This window comes from Ceratotherium simum, chromosome 21 (assembly GCF_057802395.1).
Source record: "Ceratotherium simum simum isolate JZ-2026a chromosome 21, ASM5780239v1, whole genome shotgun sequence".
Lineage (NCBI taxonomy): Eukaryota > Metazoa > Chordata > Mammalia > Perissodactyla > Rhinocerotidae > Ceratotherium > Ceratotherium simum.
This window is the reverse complement of record NC_141920.1, coordinates 39,069,596-39,089,295: the sequence shown is the minus strand read 5'-3', so window position 1 is coordinate 39,089,295 and position 19,700 is coordinate 39,069,596.

Sequence of the window (19,700 nt, the reverse complement as noted above, 5' to 3'; positions counted from 1 at the left end):
TTACATAAGGATAAGCTTTGTAAGACATGGTGGAAACAGGAGAACCTTCAAGATAAGCAGAGTGGGTGTAGGGGTAGGGACAAGGAAAGGGAGAAGAGTTCTCTGAATTCTCTGGCTGTATTTTATGGGCAGGGGAGGTAGGCCATAAACACAGTCAATCACATTTTAATTAGTAAACACTGGAACTCCTCATTCTGGAACAATTAATCTGAAAACACCAATATAAACTTTTTTTCCTTTAACATATAAGATACAAAACATTTCAGAAAAGTATATATCTGAAAAAAAATTCTATGATCCACAACAAAATTTAGAGTATATGTGTGTGTGTATGTGTGTATATGTATATATATATCTTCATTTTTTTCATAGAAGAAGGCAAGTATCAATAAACCAAACTAGGAAAATAAGCAAAACAAAGGGGGATAAAAACAGACTCAAGAAAGGCTGGCTGAAATAAAATTTAAAAATAAATGGAAATGGAAAGTTCAATTCACACAATTAAAATGGAAAGCAATAAAGAGTACTACGGTCACTGCCAAAAACTCAAAGCATTGTTTAATGGATCAAGTTAAAAAGCTGTCTCAGAATGAAGAGGAAAAGCAAATAGAAATAAAAACATGAAAAAAAAAATGAAGATATACAGAGAAAGCAAATTCAAGTGAAGAATTATAGATGTTCCTAGGACAGAAAACAGAGCATCAGAACAAATGCAATAATCTCACCTATAAAGGAAGAAAAAGTGTTCTGACCTAAAGCAAGCCCTAAGATTTTATACATATAGAAAGACCTCTTTGAATTCTAGAGGAATTCAAAAGAACCCTCACTAGACCAATCCTGGATGTTTATTTTCCAGAATAAAGAAAGAAAGGAAAAAAAACATGCATTCAGGCAGGGTGAAATCGATAAATAAAATCAATTAGATTGGTGTTAACATCTCTTCAGTATTGCATACATCAGATTAGTAAAACAGTGTACATAGGCTTCAAATGGCAAAAGCTTGTGGTTTCTGTATTCCACACTCAGCAAAACTGCGTCTGAAGGATGATATTTTCAGGGACACAGTCTCAGCTACGTATGACTCAGCAAATATAGCAGGCATGAACCCTTCTTCAGAATATTACTAAGAAAACTTACGAATCAAACTCCAGGATGCAAGTTGTGATGAATGTTGAAATGATTTAAATATATTAGTTAAAAAACAACTGTAAATAATGTTTCAAAATTGAATGTACAAGCTAAACAATTCCCAAAGATCAAGGTTTTTTGGTCAAAAAAAGTAAATGTTTAATAATAGTCTTAGTCTTTAACAATTTTAAAGGCTGTATGCTGGGTGGAGGGGAGAAAAATGAAACATGCACCATATTCCTTTCTCCGCACGGAGATAAAGGAGAGTCAATCTTTTTGATAAGAAGAAATTTGATAAGGTTAAAGTTATCCACAAGTATACCTTAAAACAATAGTCTATTTTAAAAATAACCACTAAATGTAAGTATAAATAAAATATAGTCTATATGTAGAGAAAAAGACAATCAAAAGAAAACAGGGAGGGGCTGGCATCGTGGCTTAGCGGTTAAGTGCACGCGCTCCGCTACTGGCAGCCCGGGTTCAGATCCTGGGCGCGCACCGACGCACCGCTTCTCCAGCCATGCTGAGGCTGCGTCCCACATACAGCAACTAGAAGGATGTGCAACTATGACATACAACTATCTACTGGGGCTTTGGGGAAAAAAAAAAAAAAGGAGGAGGATTGGCAATAGATGTTAGCTCAGAGCTGGTCTTCCTCAGCAAAAAGAGGAGGATTAGCATGGATGTTAGCTCAGGGCTGATCTTCCTCACAAAAAAAAAAAAAAAAGACATGTAACCTGTGTTGGCACAAAAATAAAAAGCCACACAGATCTTTCTTTCTTTCTTTTTTTTTTGGTGAGGAAGATTGGCACTGAGCTAACATCTGTTGCCAATCCTCCTCTTTTGGTGAGGAAGACTGGCCCTGGGCTAACATCCGTGCCCATCTTCCTCTATTTTATATGGGACGCCACCACAGCATGGCTTGACAAGCAGTGCATCTGTCCGCACCCAGGATCCGAACCTGCGAACTCTCGGGGGCTCGAAACGGAACGTGTGAACTTAACTGCTATGCCACCGGGCCAGCAACCCCCAGATCTTTCATTTTTAATGAACAAGTATAAGTGACTTTTATATCAAAACCTGACAGAGACAATACTATGGGCCAACACATTTCAAAAGCATATTTATTAATAACTGTTAGCTTCAATCTTTCTGAGAATCCTACGTTAACATCCCTACACACACACACACACACACACACATATACACACACACACACACACACCATGCACTCCAGATTTGTGTAGGAAATTCTAGGCGCCCACAGCATCCTGGTCTCTCTTATTGTAACATTTATCACAGTGTGTCATAATAGCATATTTACTTGTCTCTATCCCCTACCCAACTGTTTCCACATTACTTGGGGCCAGGACCATGTCTATCTTTCTGTCATTGTAGCCCCAGTTCTATTAATACTTGTTGTTTGAATGAAACTATTACAGGAAAAAAAAATTATTTTCCAAAAATTTTGGAAAACTCCGAGTTACAAATACATTAAGCAGAATTCTTGCCTACAAAATTGTTCATCTTGAATCTCTAACAGACAGTATATGTTTCTTACATTTACCTGACCACAGAATCATTGTTTGTAAAAAAGATTCTCTTAATACTTGTTGCCACATAATACCAATTTAGGAAACACTCATTAACTAATTTGAGTCATGAATATTAATGCAAAACATCCAAATAAAATATTAGCCAATTAACTTCAATGTTATATTTTTAAAATCCTTCTCCTTGAAAAAGTGGAGTTTATCCCAAAAATACAAACATGATTTATTAGGAAACTTATTGATAAAATACATCAATAAGTCAGAGAAGTAAAAACATATATACATATAATGTATACATATAATATACATATATTACCAGTCTAACATATACTGGAAAAAATTCAATAAAATTTAGCTGTCCTTCAGCATGGAAACTTTTGTGAATTATAGGTAGAAAAATCTTTTCTTAATGTGGGAAAATACCTATCTTATAACCAATATTACATGCATCTCACAAGCCTTCTCCTCTCCTTTCCCCTTTCTCAAATTAAAGCAAACTCCTTAACTCAGACCTTGTGACACTGAGGAAATCTTCCTGAAGTTTCATGCAAAATGGGTATTAAACACAAAGGGTTCCATTTTATACACCAGAATATATGTTTAAAAATCATAAACAAAATTAAAAGACAAATGATTTAGGAAATACTTGTAAATGTGAGAAAGAAAGAGTATCATTAATACACTAAAAGTACTTATATATCAATAAGAAAAACAAATTATATATGGGAAAGTGAGCAAAAGATATAAAAAACCATACAGAAGATAAATATAATTTATCTTTTTATATTCAACTTCAGTTTACATTATTTATTACATTTATAAGATGTTATATATTTTTTATGTATCTATTTTTTTGCTACTCTCTCTTATTTTTCTAATTCTGTGGTCACAATGATACTTAAAAACTGCATCATCTCCCATTGCATGCCAGCTCCAGTCTTTCCTTATTTAAGTCAATGTCATATTCCATGAGATTAACTCTCTAAAAGCAAAATTCTGATTGTCTTCTCAAATACCATCAGTGACTAAAGACTCCCAAATATTAACCAAATTGACAATAAATATAGTTTTATCCCAGGCAATTCTGACATTAAAGAAAAACATCTGTGGGTATGTGGACCCACAAGAGTAAGTGGACCCCTATAGAAACAACCACCAGAGCCAGTCATTCATTCATTCATCAAATTTTTTGGTGAGCCTCAAATGACTATAGGTACCACACCAAGCTCTGAGTGCCAATGATGAATAAGACACAGTTCTTGCCCCTGAGGATCTCATAAGCCAGAGAAGACAAGCATAGAAAATAACGCTAGCTGTACACGAGCTAAGGATCATGTTGGCCCATTCACAGAAACATAAAAAGATGCACTTGACTCAGTCTGAGTCTTTCTGGAGGGTGCTACACCCAAGCTGAATCTTAAAGGCTGAGTAGGAGTCACTCAGAGAAAGAGAGAAAAGGAACAGAGCATGATTGGTAGAACTGATGATATAAACAAAGACAGAGAGGCAAGAAATAGTATTTTCTATGTGATAAATATTGCTAGATCGTAAATGGAAAGCTAGGAAGTAGTGAGAGGTAAGACAGTAAAAGGTAAGTAAAGGCAGGCCATGGGTTCTTTTTGAAGGTTCTCAGAACTTGATGTGTAATAAACTATAAGCGCACTGAGGGTAGGGATTACTGCATCGTCTTCATAGTCTAACACATCACTCCATCTGAATTACCAGCTACAAAATTGCACACACAGTGCCCAGAATGCAATTATCAGCCTCTTCTATGAAGCCATCTTTGCATTTGCAAACCATCTGGAAGAAGGCAAATGTTGCGCCTGCCACAAAAACCTTGTATCAAGCTGAAAATTCACGTTTCTAGGGCAAAGATTCTCAATAGCTCCGAATGCACAAACTATTTCTCTGGGGCTTGTTTCTCACTCCTCTAGTCACTTATATCGAACTTCACTGATGCATTTTGCTAGGATATGAGGCAGATATAACCAGAGGGAGAACGTGTTTGAACTCAAGGTTTAATTCAATTCCAAACCAGAGCTCCATTGTGTGCATTATTTATCAATAGAATTTAAGTGCCATGGTGAGCCAGCTCTGACTCGGCTCTATGAATAAACTATGCCAGACTTCATTCCTGTCCTCCTAGTTTTTTTTTTTTTTTTTTTTTTTTGTTTATTGCAGTAACATTGGTTTATAACATTGTAAAAATTTCAGGTGTACATCATTGTACCTCTATTTCTGCATAGATTACATCATGTTCACCACCAAAATACTAATTACAACCCATCACCACACACATGTACCCAATTATCCCTTTCACCCTCCTCCCTCCCCCCTTCCCCTCTGGTAACCACCAATCCAATCTCTGTCCCTATGTGTTTGTTTATTGTTGTTATTATCTACTACTTACTGAAGGAAATCATACGGTATTTGACCTTCTCCCTCTGACTTATTTCACTTTGCATCATGCCCTCAATGTCCATCCATGTTGTCACAAATGGCTGGATTTCATCAAGTTTCTTATGGCTGAGTAGTATTCCATTGTGTATATATACCACAGCTTTTTATCCATTCGTCCCTTGATGGGCACTTAGGTTGCTTCCAAGTCTTGGCTATTGTGAATAAGGCTGCAATGAACACAGGGGTGCATGTACCTTTGCAAATTGGTGTTTTCAAGTTCTTTGGATAAATACCCAACAGTGGAATAGCTGGATCATATGGTAGTTCTGTCGTTGATTTTTTGAGGAATCTCCATACTGTTTTCCATAGTGGCTGCACCAGTTTGCACTCCCACCAGCAGTGTATGAGAGTTCCCTTCTCTCCACAACCTCTCCAACACATGTTGTTTCCTGTCTTGTTAATTATAGCCATTCTGACGGGCGTGAGGTGATATCTCATTGTAGTTTTGATTTGCATTTCCCTGATAGTTAGTGATTTTGAACATCTTTTCATGTGTCTGTTGGCCATCTGTATACCTGTCCTCCTAGTTTTAACACTCCGAAGAGAAAAAGGGAGAACATATATACAATTTTCATCAAGATAATTACGGCTAAGCGATGCTTAGCTAATTGGCCAAACACGGCAATAAGCCATTTATACCTGGGAGGTAAGGAGCACTGTGAGGAACCCTAAGCCCTCCCTGCACAGGGATTTTTCTTCTTCTTCCTTTTCTTTTTCTTTCTTTTTTAAAGCTTTTACTGTTTAACAGTGTAGATATTGTATTACTCTGCTTCAACTCAGCTGTGAAAGGGAAAGCTCTTTGAGTAAGGAAGTCTTTGAGGAGTGAGAAAAAGCCCCCTTGGTGTGCTAACATCTGATGGAGAATCAGAATCTCAAGAATTGAAAGGAAAGTAGTGGGAAGTATGCTGACTTCCATTTATGTCTTTTATGAGACAGTTTCATTTTTGGTGGTAAGAAAGGACCAGGGAAGAAAACATATTGGCCCTTGGAGTTACCCATAATCTGGAGATTCTCAGTAATAATTGCTGAGATGGAAGCAGGAGACGGAGTAAAGAGATTGCATTATGGAAGAGACCAAGTGCAGTGGTGTGGTCTGAATGCTACAGAAAAAACCCAAAGCTGGGGATAGTCCCAACGAAGAAAGAAAATAAAGAAATCCCACGCATAGTTGGGACTTAGGAATTTGGCAGAGGGGGTGGTATAACATGGAAAAGGAATAAAAGAGGGTAGATGTTGAAATGGAAATCCTGAGTTTGCAAAAAGGAGGAAGGACTAGGACTAGAGAGTTTGGAGGCAGACCAGTGCCTGTGCATACTCTCCATTCAGAAAACAACGGGATGGGTGATACTGGCAGGAAGTTGAGCATGGTGGTCATGGGAGCCCAAAGAATAAATAGCCATTGGAGATAAAGGATCAGTCTAATGTTGAGATGAGGTCATAGAGAAAAGAGAGGCCTTTCTGGAAAAAAAGAGGAAGAAGTGAGAAGGAGTAAGAAAACGAATGCCAGATGCAAAATCAAAGCCTCAGAAGGACCCTAAAATGACAAACATGCATTGAGTTGCTTCTGAGAGACTGAAGATACAAAGGGAAAATGACCGGACCGTATATAAAAATAGAACTCTGACCCAAAACCCACAGCTACCAGCCCAGGAAGCCAAACCACAACCTCTGTAGCAATCAGCCCCAAATGGCCAGGACTTGATCAATAACTGACAGCTTCCCAAATTTTTGCCTTTACTTCCAACTTGGGACCAACTGGAGAAAGCCAAATGAGCCTGCTATCCAATCCCATAGGCTGCCCTGCTTCTCATTCGCCCACCCGTAGCTTCCGCGTGCCAACAGCCTCCAGTCAGGGCATATCTGACGCCTTCCTGTTTTATTTCCGCTATAAAGCTTTCCCACTCCTCTGACTGCCTTTGAGTCTCTGCCAAATGCAAGTGATGAAGTCTGACTCCCTGGCTATAACAAACTGAATAAATAGCTTCTGCTTATTCTCATTTGGATGGCCTTCATCTATTTCCATACTTCCATGCACCCAACGTTGTTCTGGGTGCTGGAAATAATGGTGAACAAGGCAGGAAAGATCTCTGCTGTTACAGGACTAATATTCTTTTGGGAGAGACAGACAATAAGCAGGGAGAGAAATTATGTAAGCATTGTGATGATAAACTACTATGAAGGAAATAAGATAGGATGATGTAATCGAGCGGGGGTGGATAATATTATATTGAATAGTAAAGAAAGGCCTCCTTGAGGACATGACATTTCAGCTGAAAACTAAGAGGTAAAGAAGAGCCAGTCTCGTGAATTGCTGGGGTAAGAGACTCCAGGCTAAAGGAACAGCAAGTACAAAACGCAGCAGGGAGAGTCCCCTTGGTTTTGTTTCAGAAACACAGAAAAGAGGAAGGTGGAGGGGATGTGGTGAGTGAGGGGAGGGGAGGGATGAGGCTGGGGAGGTGGATGGGGCCAGATGACACTGCACTGAGGCTGGACGTTATTTCTAGTGTAGAGGGACGGCACCGCAAGGTTTTAGGCAGGAACACTTGAGGTCCTAAGCCAAGTGCAAATGTACAAGCAGAGCCGGTTTTAAATGTTCCTTTCTAGTCAATTACCACCATCAAGTCAGAGCAGTTCATCCTAAAGATTTCAAGTGTTTGTAGTGATAACAGAAGTGCTGCTGGGATAATAGTGCTTCAGTGTAATTAAGCATCTCTGCTATTCCATCATGAAGATGTAACAAGCATCCAGCTCTTTTTCAAGATCCCAGGCACAGCTGATAATGGACAATCCATCAATATTCTCTTCCCGCCACACTAGGACTGTTTTATGAGGATGCTGAAAGCTTTAATAAACCCTCTTAGATAATTTCTTTATGAGGCCAGGAATTAGTAGAGCAGAGCATGAAATAGGTTGGGGTCTGTCAACAAAGGGGTCACCATTGTTTTCATGACTTCTACCGTTGCTCCCCAGGTGGGAAACTCTAATTAGCTAGAATATTGATAACATATGTGGCTGCATCGATCTGCTCTCTAAATAGCAGCCATCCTTTTGCTCAGACAGGGACTTTGCTCAGTTCACCATTATCAAGCCTTTTCTGTCACTGGAAACAGACTCCACTTTCTCCCCAGTTGTTAAAGAGTAACAGGCCTAACACGCTAACTCCCAAGCCCCCAAAGAAGTGTCATAGAGGGATAATGCTTGTAGTTTCTGCCGCAGCCTAATTTATAATACGGAGCAGGTCAGGTATCAGTGCAATCTTGCTCCTTGATTTCTGCTACCCATTCCAGATAACATAAGAGTTGTGCATAATGATGCAGCAAAAAAGATATTGTCTGATCAGCATTGCCATGCTCATGGTCAGTAGTATCAGCAAGGACTCCTTCTATAGCATCAGCCAATCACTGGAAATTGCATCCTGGAGTCTCCCCAGTGTGTCTCTATATATCAGTTGCAAACCTCAAACAAGCAAGTGAAGAGAGAATGGGGTGAGAACGGAAGCACAGCTGGTTAGCCAGCATTTCATCAAACCTGGTTCCTCTTTGTCCTGGCCACACTGCTAGACTACTTTTCCAACCTTCCTTGCCTTTAGGTGTGGCCAAATGATGGAGTCTTAGCCAATGGAATGTGAGTGGAAGTGAAGCCTGTCACTTCCAGGCCCGGCCTGTAAACCCACCACCACCACCACACCTGTTCCCCCAAGCTCTCTTTATCTTCCCTCGGCTTGATGCTGATGAACAGCAGAGTCTTAGAATCTACATTGGAAACAGAAGAATCACAAGATGGGAGGGGCCTGGGTCCCTGAAAAAGTATCTGAAGGAGAGCTGCCTGCCAATGGGGAGCATCCGTTATGGATTTCGAACAACCAGAAATAAATTTCTATTATTTTAAATCATTGAGATATCGGAATTTATCTGTTACAGCCACTAGCATTAGCCTAAGTAACATGGTGGGTCTCCAACTAATGAAGCCAGATTTTGAAAGAATTCACACACATAAGTGCATTTGGGATGTATTTATCACCTCAGGGTTACTGCCATGACCTACTAAGTGAGAAAACTAACATTTTTTAACAGCTTTATTGAGGTTTAACTTGCATATCACAAAATTCACTCATTGTAAGTCTAGTTCAATGGTTTTTAGTAAATGTATACAGTTCGATGGTTTTTAGTAAATTTATACAATTATGTAGAATACGTCTATCAACTCCTACATTCCCTCATTCCTCTATACAATCAATCCGTGCTCCCAGCCCCAGCCTCAGGCAAGTACAAATCTGCTTTCAGTATTTCTAGCATTTATCACTTAGTATCATGTTTTTGAGGTTCACCCGTGTTGTTACATGTATCAGTAGTTTGTTCTTTTAAATTGCTGCATAGTATTGCATTGTATGAATATACTAAATGTGTTTATTCATTCACCACTCGATGGTCAGTGAATTGTTTTCAGCTTGGTATTATTTTTTTTTTATTGATGTTTTAATACTTTATAACATTGTGAAATTTTGGGTTGTACATTTTTGTTTGTCCATTACCACATATATGTCTCCCTTCACCCCTTGTGCCCACACCCCACCCCCATTGCCCCTGGTAACCACAATATAGTTTTCTCTGTCCATGTGATGGTTTATATTCCACATATGAGTGAGATCATACAGTGTTTGTCTTTCTCTTTCTGGCTTATTTCACTTAACATAATACCCTCCAGGCCCATCCATGTTGTTGCAAATGGGACGATTTTGTCTTTTTTTACGGCTGAGTAGTATTCCATTATATATATATATACCACATCTTCTTGATCCAATCATCAGTCAAGGGACACTTAGGTTGCTTCCACTTCTTGGCTATAGTGAATACTGCTGCAATGAGCATAAGGGTGTATAAGCCTCTTCGGATTGTTGATTTCAGGTTCGTTGGATAGATTCCCAGTAATGGGATAGCTGGATCATAGGGCATCTCTATGTTTAATTCTTTGAGGAATCTCCATACTGTTTTCCATAGAGGCTGCACCAGTTTGCATTCCCACCAGCTGTGTGAGGGTTCCTGTTTCTCCACGTCCTCTCCAACATTTGTTGTTTTTTGTCTTGGTGATTATAGCACATGCAAAAGAATGAAAGTGTACCATCTGCTATTACCATTCACAAAAATTAACTCAAAATGGATCAAAGACCTGAAGGTGAGACCCGAAACTATAAAACTCATAGAAGAAAATATAGGCAACACACTATTTGACATTGGTTATAAAGGAATCTTTTTGGATGACATGCCTACCCAGACTAGGGAAACTAAAGAAAAAATAAGCAAGTGGGACTTTATCAGATTAAAGAGCTTCTACAAGACAAACAAAACCAGAATCAAGATGAACAGACAACCCACCAGCTGGGAGAAAATATTTGCAAAACATATATCTGACAAGGGGTTAATCTCCATAATATATAAAGAACTCACACAACTGAACAACAAAAAACAAACAACCCAATCAAAAAATGGGCAGAGGAAATGAACAGACACTTCTCTAAAGAAGATATACAGATGGCCAATAGGCACATGAAAAGATATTCAACATCACTAATCATCAGGTATTATTATTTTTGATGCTGTTAGGTATATATGTCTTTGCTTGGACATGTTTTAATTCCTCTTGGGCAGATGCCTAGGAGCTGAATTGCTGGGTTTTATTAGCCACAATTTTATACCCTATGAAAGACTTCCTTGACTCCCTTAGAACGAGTCTCTCCCTCGGTATTCCTAAATAATTTTGTTCATATCTGAAATACTGCATTTAACACGTTGAACTCACTGAATTTTTGTTTTTATTCACATATCTCTCTTTCTCTGCTAAGTATTCTATGAGCTCCTTAAAGGTCAAAAACAAGCTTTTTTTGATATGTTAATGCTTAGAATAGTCATGAGTACTCAGTAAGTGATTATTGAAATGATAAATAGCCAGATAGCTTGAGGCAAATGAGCTATTGTATAGTCAGAGTGCTTAAGTGTGTTATCTCAGCTTGGCTAACACTAGGAACCATGTTTCTGAGAACGCTTCACTGTTTGATTCCGTTAGATTAAGCCAAAGGAAGCACTTGCACGAGGCAGAAGGAGGAAGCGAAACAGAAGCCATCACTCTCCAAAGGTCATGGTGGTGAGATGCAGCAGTGGACAGAGCAGAGGCACCTGGCAGGCCTCGCTTGTCCCATCTCCTCGGCCCCTTGTCCTGCTCCTCTTCCTCACTGCAGCCCCAGGCCCACCACCAGGTACTTGACTGTAGACCCACGGAGGTGAGATCTACAGAGAAGCAATAGCTTCCCATGGTCCCTCCTTGGGCTCCTCTGTTTGGGATCCCACTCTCATGTCCTGAATGTTGCTACAGAACATTCCTACAGTTTCTGATGTCATCCACACCAGAGCTGCAGTCAGACTAGTTACCAGTTGATTCTCTGGTTCTCTGGTTTCTCCTCCAGATCTGCATTTCCCCAGTTCCTGCCATATTTGCATAAGGTCTAATTCCCATAATAAAGCCGTCATTTCGTATTACTCTTAGTAGCTGTTTTCCTGGCTGAACCCTGACTGATTCAGTTCTCCAGGCGTGGACCATGTGTAAATCCTCGTTCTTCTGAGGGCCCAGTGCTGTGGCCTGGAGCCTCTGAAAAGCTGCCTGGTCTGCTCCAAGGAGGCAGGCACTCCCTGTCCAATGTGACATTTATTTTAAAGGTCTCTCCATGCACGAAGCATTACCTGTGAAATCCGGAAAGAGTTTTCTTTCCAGCATTAAAATGTCACTGAAGATTTTTTAATAATATTGTTTTCCTTTTTCTTTAATTAGAATTTAAATTTTTCCTGATAACATTTTAATTGCTATTAGAATTCCTAGGTAACTGACATCCCTTAAATTTTTGTTATACTTGTCAATTGCTATCTTGAAACCTGGAGAAGATAAAGACAATTTAAAGTAAACATAGGGAAAGAGACAGGTCTAGAGTGGTTTAAAAGAGAGAGAGAGAAAGAATCAAGGAAGAAATTCAGGGCACTGCCACCCTATTTTCTTCTTTTTTGCTTTCTTTCCACACCTGCACCTCAACTGTTTACTTTAGAGTAAAGGTAACTTACTGGGTGAAGTGAACATTTCCTATCCTCTACCCTTTTCAAACAGCAGAGCTGAAGCGCTCAATATTCCCGCCTGGTAGTAGATTACCTTCGGATATCTTGCCAATGGTCATTGGAGCATATTGCAGATCACAGGCAAGAGGAGTGTCACCATTAATGGTCTTTATAGCCAGTTATTACAGAAGGATGTTACCTGCCGAGGAGGCACTTGTCTGGTCATGATCTGTGACAAAAGCAAGGCTCTAAGAGTCATGAGGTAATTGGTGGTGGTGTCAGTACTTAGGGGCTCTAATGAGTCCAATTCCTGAGAGTTTAACTGTGAAGTGGGTAAAGCTTTGTGTTGAATTTTGTTTTAACTGAGAGAGACAGTCTTACTTTGTCCTGCGGAGGATCACGTGAGCTCTTCCCTGCATTGTACCTTTCTAGGGTCAGTACTGGACCCATTTTCCTGGAAACAGGAAGAAAGAAATTAACCATATTTTAGAAGTTTGGCAAAAGATGCCGCACTTGTTGCCAAGATGGTCACTGCAGAGGAAATGGGTCAACTTAAATAAGAGAAAAGATCGATACCCAATCTCTGCTCCTTGAGATGTACAAGTGGGGGAACTTGTTCCTCATAGACCAGTTAGCTGGAAGGTGAAGGCAGTAAGTCTCCACCAATGAATCTGTTTTTCAGAAAAGGGAATTCATTCTGTTTTTTATGAGCCAAGCTCAAAAATAGAGCCTAGGTATCAGGTCATAGTGGAGAGGAGAAGAAGGGCTGATATGAGCACAGCCTGTGGCTGCTTCTGGGGAGTCTTCCTAACTGCCACTCCCAAGTATATCCTGATAGCAGCTGCATGGGGGCACCAATGCCATTCTAAGCAGGGATTCAGAACAGCAAAGCTGATGTGGTGAGGTAGCTAAGTCTAAAGTCTCATTGCCTGGGTTTGAATCTCAGTTACTGGACTTAGAACTTGAATGATTGTGGGAAAGTTATCTAAGTGTTTAATGTTTTAATTTCCTATTCTGTAAAATGGGTATAATAATGGCATCTGCAACACAAAGCTTAATAATAATTAAAAATAATTAAGTGAGCTAATATATGTAAAGTGCTTTAGTAAGTTGTTGGACCAAAAGTCACTGTGTCATCTAACAAACCCCAAACATGCATGGATATCTTCACAGAGATTCTGTCACAGCCCTGCCTACCTTCCATAATCACAACTCCACCTTAGTTTGGAGCTCCACTAACACACAAACACACACACACACACACACATACACACATACACACACTCATTTTGTTCCAGTCACGGCTACTTAGTCTATTAAAACTATTTTCCTTGTCTACAAACAACCCAGCTACTAGTGCCCAGTCAGAAGCTCGAGCTATTTCCCATCTCTAAGAAGCACTCTCCAAAGTGCGTTTGGATCCCTCTATGGATTCACCATCCACCACCAGTAGATTAACAGGAAGATGGAACACCAGCCCAAAGAGCTTAACTCCACTGCCATAGCTGCTACAAATAATAACCTGCTTTTCCCACTCCACCGAAGTGTAGTTTGCACAGGATGAGTCATAGACCCTACGACCCAAAATACGACCTCTGTCTTCCCCAGTGAATTCACTGAGCAAGTTAGTCATGCTACAGCCGGACCCCCGCAATTGGGGGCTACCCAAGACATGCAAGTTCATTAATATCAATAACACTCTCTATTTCTCCTCACAATGAAGCATACGCTTCCACTTTCAGATGTGATGCTCAAGAAATCTTCTCACTTATATTCCAATCTGGTTTGTTTGTTTGTTTGTTTCTGCTAGGAAAGATTTCGCCCTGAGCTAACATCCATTGCCAATCCTCCTGTTTTGTTGCTTGAGGAAGATTCACTCTGAGCTAACATCTGTGCCAATCTTCCTCTCTTTTTTGTAGAGGCTGGTGAGTGGAGTAGTTCCATGCCTGGGATCCAAACCCGCGAACCCAGGCCGCCGAAGCAGAGCACACAGAACTTTAACCACTTGGCCACGGGGCCGGCCCCCAACCTGTTTTTATTTTCCTAAATCGATTAGTTTTCTTTTTTCCCTAGGGCTTGACAATACTTCCTACTATTTTCTTGAGAACCTAATGCATTTCTGGCTCAAAATAGCCCTGAGATTGACCACTAGTCAATCCTACTAGATTCCATTTCGACAACCTCCTCAATAGCTATAGCTTTATTTATTCTCCAGCTTGTGAAGTGTTTTGGCTTCTGATAAGTCTTTGTCTCATCACTGTAACTTTAAAGATTGGTATTTAGCCATAAGAATGTCAGTGAATTGATTTATGCATTCATTCATTCCTTGCATGGTTCCATAAGAAGTCTTAAAATAATTAACAAAAGACAGTGTATGAGGGGCCAGCTCCAAGACCTAGTGGTTAAGTTTGGCGCGCTCTGCTTTGGCAGCCTGGGTTCGGTTTCCAGGCACAGACCTGCACCATTCATTGGCGGCCATGCTGTGGCAGCAACCCACATACAAAATAGAGGAAAACTCGCACAGATGTTAGCTCAGCACAAATCCTCCTCACCAGAAAGAGGAATATTGGCAACAGATGTCAGCTCAGGGCCAATCTTCCTCAGCAAAAAAAAAAAAAAAAAAAAAAAAAACAGTGTATGAGGGTAGATAAAGCAAAGCAAAGGCTGAACAGTACCCCAAAATGTTTTCAGTTCTGCAAAAATGTTTAAACTGTGTCACAGATTCAATTCTGAGCTTCCCAGCAGCAAAGTCAAGAGGAAACACCTTCACTGACAAGACACATGAGACCATTTGTGAACTCCGGCCACAAGATTTTTTGGAGACATGCACAGGTTTTCCTATCATCAAAGACTGATAAACATATGAGACCTTGACAAACACTGGTGTGACAGATTCTGTTCCCTTTTGTCAACCCCAAAGCCATAAAACTCCATCATACATGTGCCTCTTTCACTTCTCACCAGCAGGGGCTGCATAAGCAGCATCAGCATCTCATAGCAAAAGTACTAGAATTGGATTTTAGACCAAAAGTCTGGACCCTGATCAGCCCCTGATTAACCCCAAGAGACTACCTTTCCTCTATCTGTTTTAATTTGTATCAAGCAATATGCCATTAATCTTCATTGATCCTCACATTCTGCTTGTCCCTGCTGTTTTCTAGGGAGCAGAATTCAATTTTCTATGCAGGCAAGCTGGTTGGCCTTCAGCTGGTTTAGAGTTTTGTGTGTAGGCATTACAGTCACATTATTGCAAGTTCCAGATGGATGGTTACCTATGGGAACTCATTCAAACACTGGAAGGATTTATCACCAAAATGAGAAAAATCATGGAGACGGTATCAGGGGGAGCATTCCCTCTATTTTTCTTCTTCTGCTTTTTTAAAAATCAAATTAGTAGTCAATGTGACATGTATAACCAATGAGTTTGAGCATACAGAAATAAGGTTTAGATTTAAAATCAAGCCAAACTTCAGTTAAGTCAATGTTGCAAATTTAATAATTTGTACCGTCATTCCTTTGCAGAGTGGTAATGAGGTATACATGGTAGGCAATACACAATTGATCATAACTTGCATTACAACATAACCATAATGAGCATTTCTTGGATAAACTAGACTGAAGGAAAATGAAAATTGGAGAAAGAGAAGTTGTGTCAATGTCACTTTAAATGCCCTTGAACCTAAAGTAAAGGAGGCCCAACGCTTAATATTTTCCAAAAGGGCCCTGATAACTAAGTATTCCCGAAGATAGAGGCCGCAGTCTCTTTTTCTTTCCAAAGGAATACTTTCTATACATGTTAAAAGAAGCTGTTCAGATGCCAAAGAAAATTCCACATGGAGACATTTGACCAAATATTTGAAACTAAGATTTCTTCCAGAACTAAGATGTCCATTGCTTACAAATCACTTTCTGTACCCAGGATATTTACACAAAATTTAATACAGTCATGAGTCATTTAATGATGGGGATGTGTTCTGAGAAATGCATCGTTAGGCAATTTCATCATTGTGTAGACATCATAGAGTGTACTTACACAAACCTAGATGGTATGGTGTACTACCCACCTAGTCTATACGGTACTAATCTTACAGGACCACTGTTATATATACAGTCCATTATTGACCGAAAAGTTGCCATGTGGTGTATGACTGTATTGGTAACATTAAAGGTAATATGCGTGTTAGATGATGTAGATATGGAGAAAAGATATAAGATTTGTAAGTAATATATGAGTGCTTACTATACATTAATTAATTAGAGCTATATTACTTATAGTTCTCTTAAGTAGAGGTCGGGTTACTATTCCCTGCACTCTTGCAGTTAGGTGGGGCCCTCAAGATGTGAGCAAAAGTGCCATGCATTATTAGCAGGAAGGCTTTATGAGCCAATGCATGGTTTGCTGTGCTCTCTTTCCCCTCTGCCATGACAACCAAGATGTTTCAAGACGGCAGCTACTCTGTCAGCCTGGGTCCTTGAATGAGGATGACATAGAGAAGAGTGCCCAGTCAACCCCTGATGTACAGGTAGCATAAGCTACATGATGTCATCATGGGGCTGTATGTTACTGTGACATAACTTAATCAATCCTGACTGACTGGGTCATTCTGCAGCTAGATCAGGATAGGCTAGATCATGCTGTAAAAACAAGTAATTTCACAATCTCAAGTGCTTAAACCAACTAAGATTTACTTGTCACTCATGCTACATGCCCATCATGGGTTGTCTGAGGAGTCTGCTCAATATGGTCACTCAGGGACTGAGGTGACAACCCTCCTTTGTCACTGCCAGTGCAAGGACAAGGGACATGACAAGTTGTTCACTAGCTCTTAAAACGTCTGCCTGGAAGTTATACTAATCACTTTCGCTCACATTTCATTGGCCAAATGCAAGTCACATGGCCACAACCTACCTTGAGATGGGGTGGGGAAGTATAATCCTATCATGTGCCCAAAAGGCAAGAATAAAAAAAAGATCACTAGGGCTGTGGTACGCCCTAGTGATCACAACTCAAATTTGATACTCATTTTCGAGATGAGATTACCAGTTGAGAAATGTTTAGTAATTGGTTTAAACTCACAGTTAGAAAATTAAAAAAAAAAAGAATATCTGAACCTTGGCAGCCTGAATTCAGGGCCTAGACCCTTAAAAACTGTGGAATCATACTAATACTTTACTATTAAAAATAATAGTGAGCATTTGCAGGTGGTACAGAGCAGTAATGTGGAGTATTGGTAGTATGGAGTATTATTATTACCACATAATAACAATAGCTAATAACAATAGCCAATTAGCATTAACTAATTATAATAGCTAACGAAGAGGCAGAACAGTCTAGCAGTTAAATGATGGATTTATGGTTAGTGGTTATGTGACCTTGGGCAAATAACTTATCCTCTCAGTTTTCAGTTGCTTCATCTGTAATGTGGTGATAATAGCATCTCACTTGTGAAGTTGTTCTGAAAATTGAATGAGTTTCATAAAAAGCACGGAGCAGAGTGCTTGACTCATAGGAGACCTCAAATAATTGTTTCCCAGGTGCTTGCTGTGCATTAGGCCTTGTTGTGCTAAGGGCTCTGCAGAAATCACATCATACAGTGTCCCAGATACGGCCACTGCAATGCTGCTGTCTCACCTCATCTAGGCTTTGTGTTATAAAATTTGCCATCCTTCCTGCTGCTCCTTCGCATCTCCTCCATCTTTTCTCACATACTAATCTTCACCCTACCCCTAAGTGTCTGCTTCTATTGTGATTTCACCTAAAATACTCTCAGTCATACACTTTCCAGAATTTGGTACCAATACTCTGAGTTCTCCTGGAATTCTTACCAGATGCCTCTAATGCACAAGTATCAGAAGCTCTTCCCTCTAGTTATGAAGATATCATTTTAATCCTTTAATACTCCCACCAGTAAATGTTTTATGCTCCTGATATAGATAAATATGCATACTCCCAATATACATGTGGGATCAGAATGAAAAATAAAAAGCAGCCTAGGCCCTCGACAGATATAAAATCCAATTCGGAAACAAGAACTGTACAAAAACAAAAGCACTGTACAATGCTGTTTTGATATGTTAAAGTCTGGCCTCCCTAAGAAGAGTCTTACCTACACTCACTCCTGGCAGTTCAATAGACCAGAGTAAGGATCTAAAGAATGTACATTTATTGTTGTTTGGAAAATCTGAGCTGTGCATCTAGAAAACACAGTTATGTCAAGTGAGTTGAAAACAGGTTCCAGGGTTGGCCCTTCATTAATTAGTCTTTACAACTTCGTGGGAAGCTGGGGAAGCCACATGGCTCCTCTCTGCCCTAGTGCCTGGTACTAAGAAAGGAAACCAGGCCTGCTACGGATGAGGATGTTCACAGAGCAGAGCCATCACGAATTAGGTCAGCCCATAGTTCTGAAGCATGAGGAGCTCCTTATTTGCAGGATCTTCTGCATTTGTACAGAGCAGCATCGTCTTATGTTAATTAATTTTAAATGGCCCTTTGGCTGAGAACATCAAGTAGATTGGAACTCCAGACTTCCATCACCCCTCTGGTCAAGATTGAGAAGATGGCCTCCATTTGTTCTTTTTTTTTTCTTGGTGAAGAGGATCGGTCCTGAGCTAACATCTGTTGCCAATCTTCCTCTTTTTGCTTGAGGAAGATTGTCGCTGAGCTAACATATGTGCCAATCTTCCTCTATTTTGTCTGTGGGACACTGCCACAGCACGGCTTGATGAGCTGTGTGTAGGTCCATGGATCTGAGACCCGCGAACCCCGGGGGGGGTTCCAAAGCAGAGCCTGCGAACTTAACCACTACGCCACCAGGCCAGCCCTGGCCTCCACTTCTTTTTGTCCTGTTTAACCTCTGAAAATTTCAGTACTTCTCCATTGGATTGGTCCCTAATAAGAATCATGCCTGACAAATACATTTTACCCTCAACTCCCAAAGAGTCTACAATATGAAAAGGATTTGCTAAGGAGAGGTCATTTTGGAAACAAAGAAGAAACACGTTGCTGTGAAACATGGAGAACAAGTGGGATTCCAAGACTGAGGACACTGAAACGTGTGAGGGGGCAGCCAGGTTGGATCCTGCTGCCACAGTAGTTCACTGGGCAAATGCCTCACTCTCTGGCAACAGGAAGGGTTGATGCAGAACCAAGCTATGAATGAGATAAGCAGTGCAAAGTCTGAGAAGATGCCCAGCACCCCTAAAGCAACACCTCTCCATGGCAGGATTCCTTTCATTGGTTACATCTCTGCTGCCCCATTGGTAATACCCTCTGTCACCCATGGAGCCATTATTTACCCTCATGCATTTGTGTTAAAGAAGCAACATTAAGTAAAATACAAATTAACTATGAGATAAATAGATCTCATAGTTACTTAATATATGTATATATATGTGTATACAGACATGTATCTAGACATGTACACATATTCACATTTACATATATATTACATTTGAAGCATTT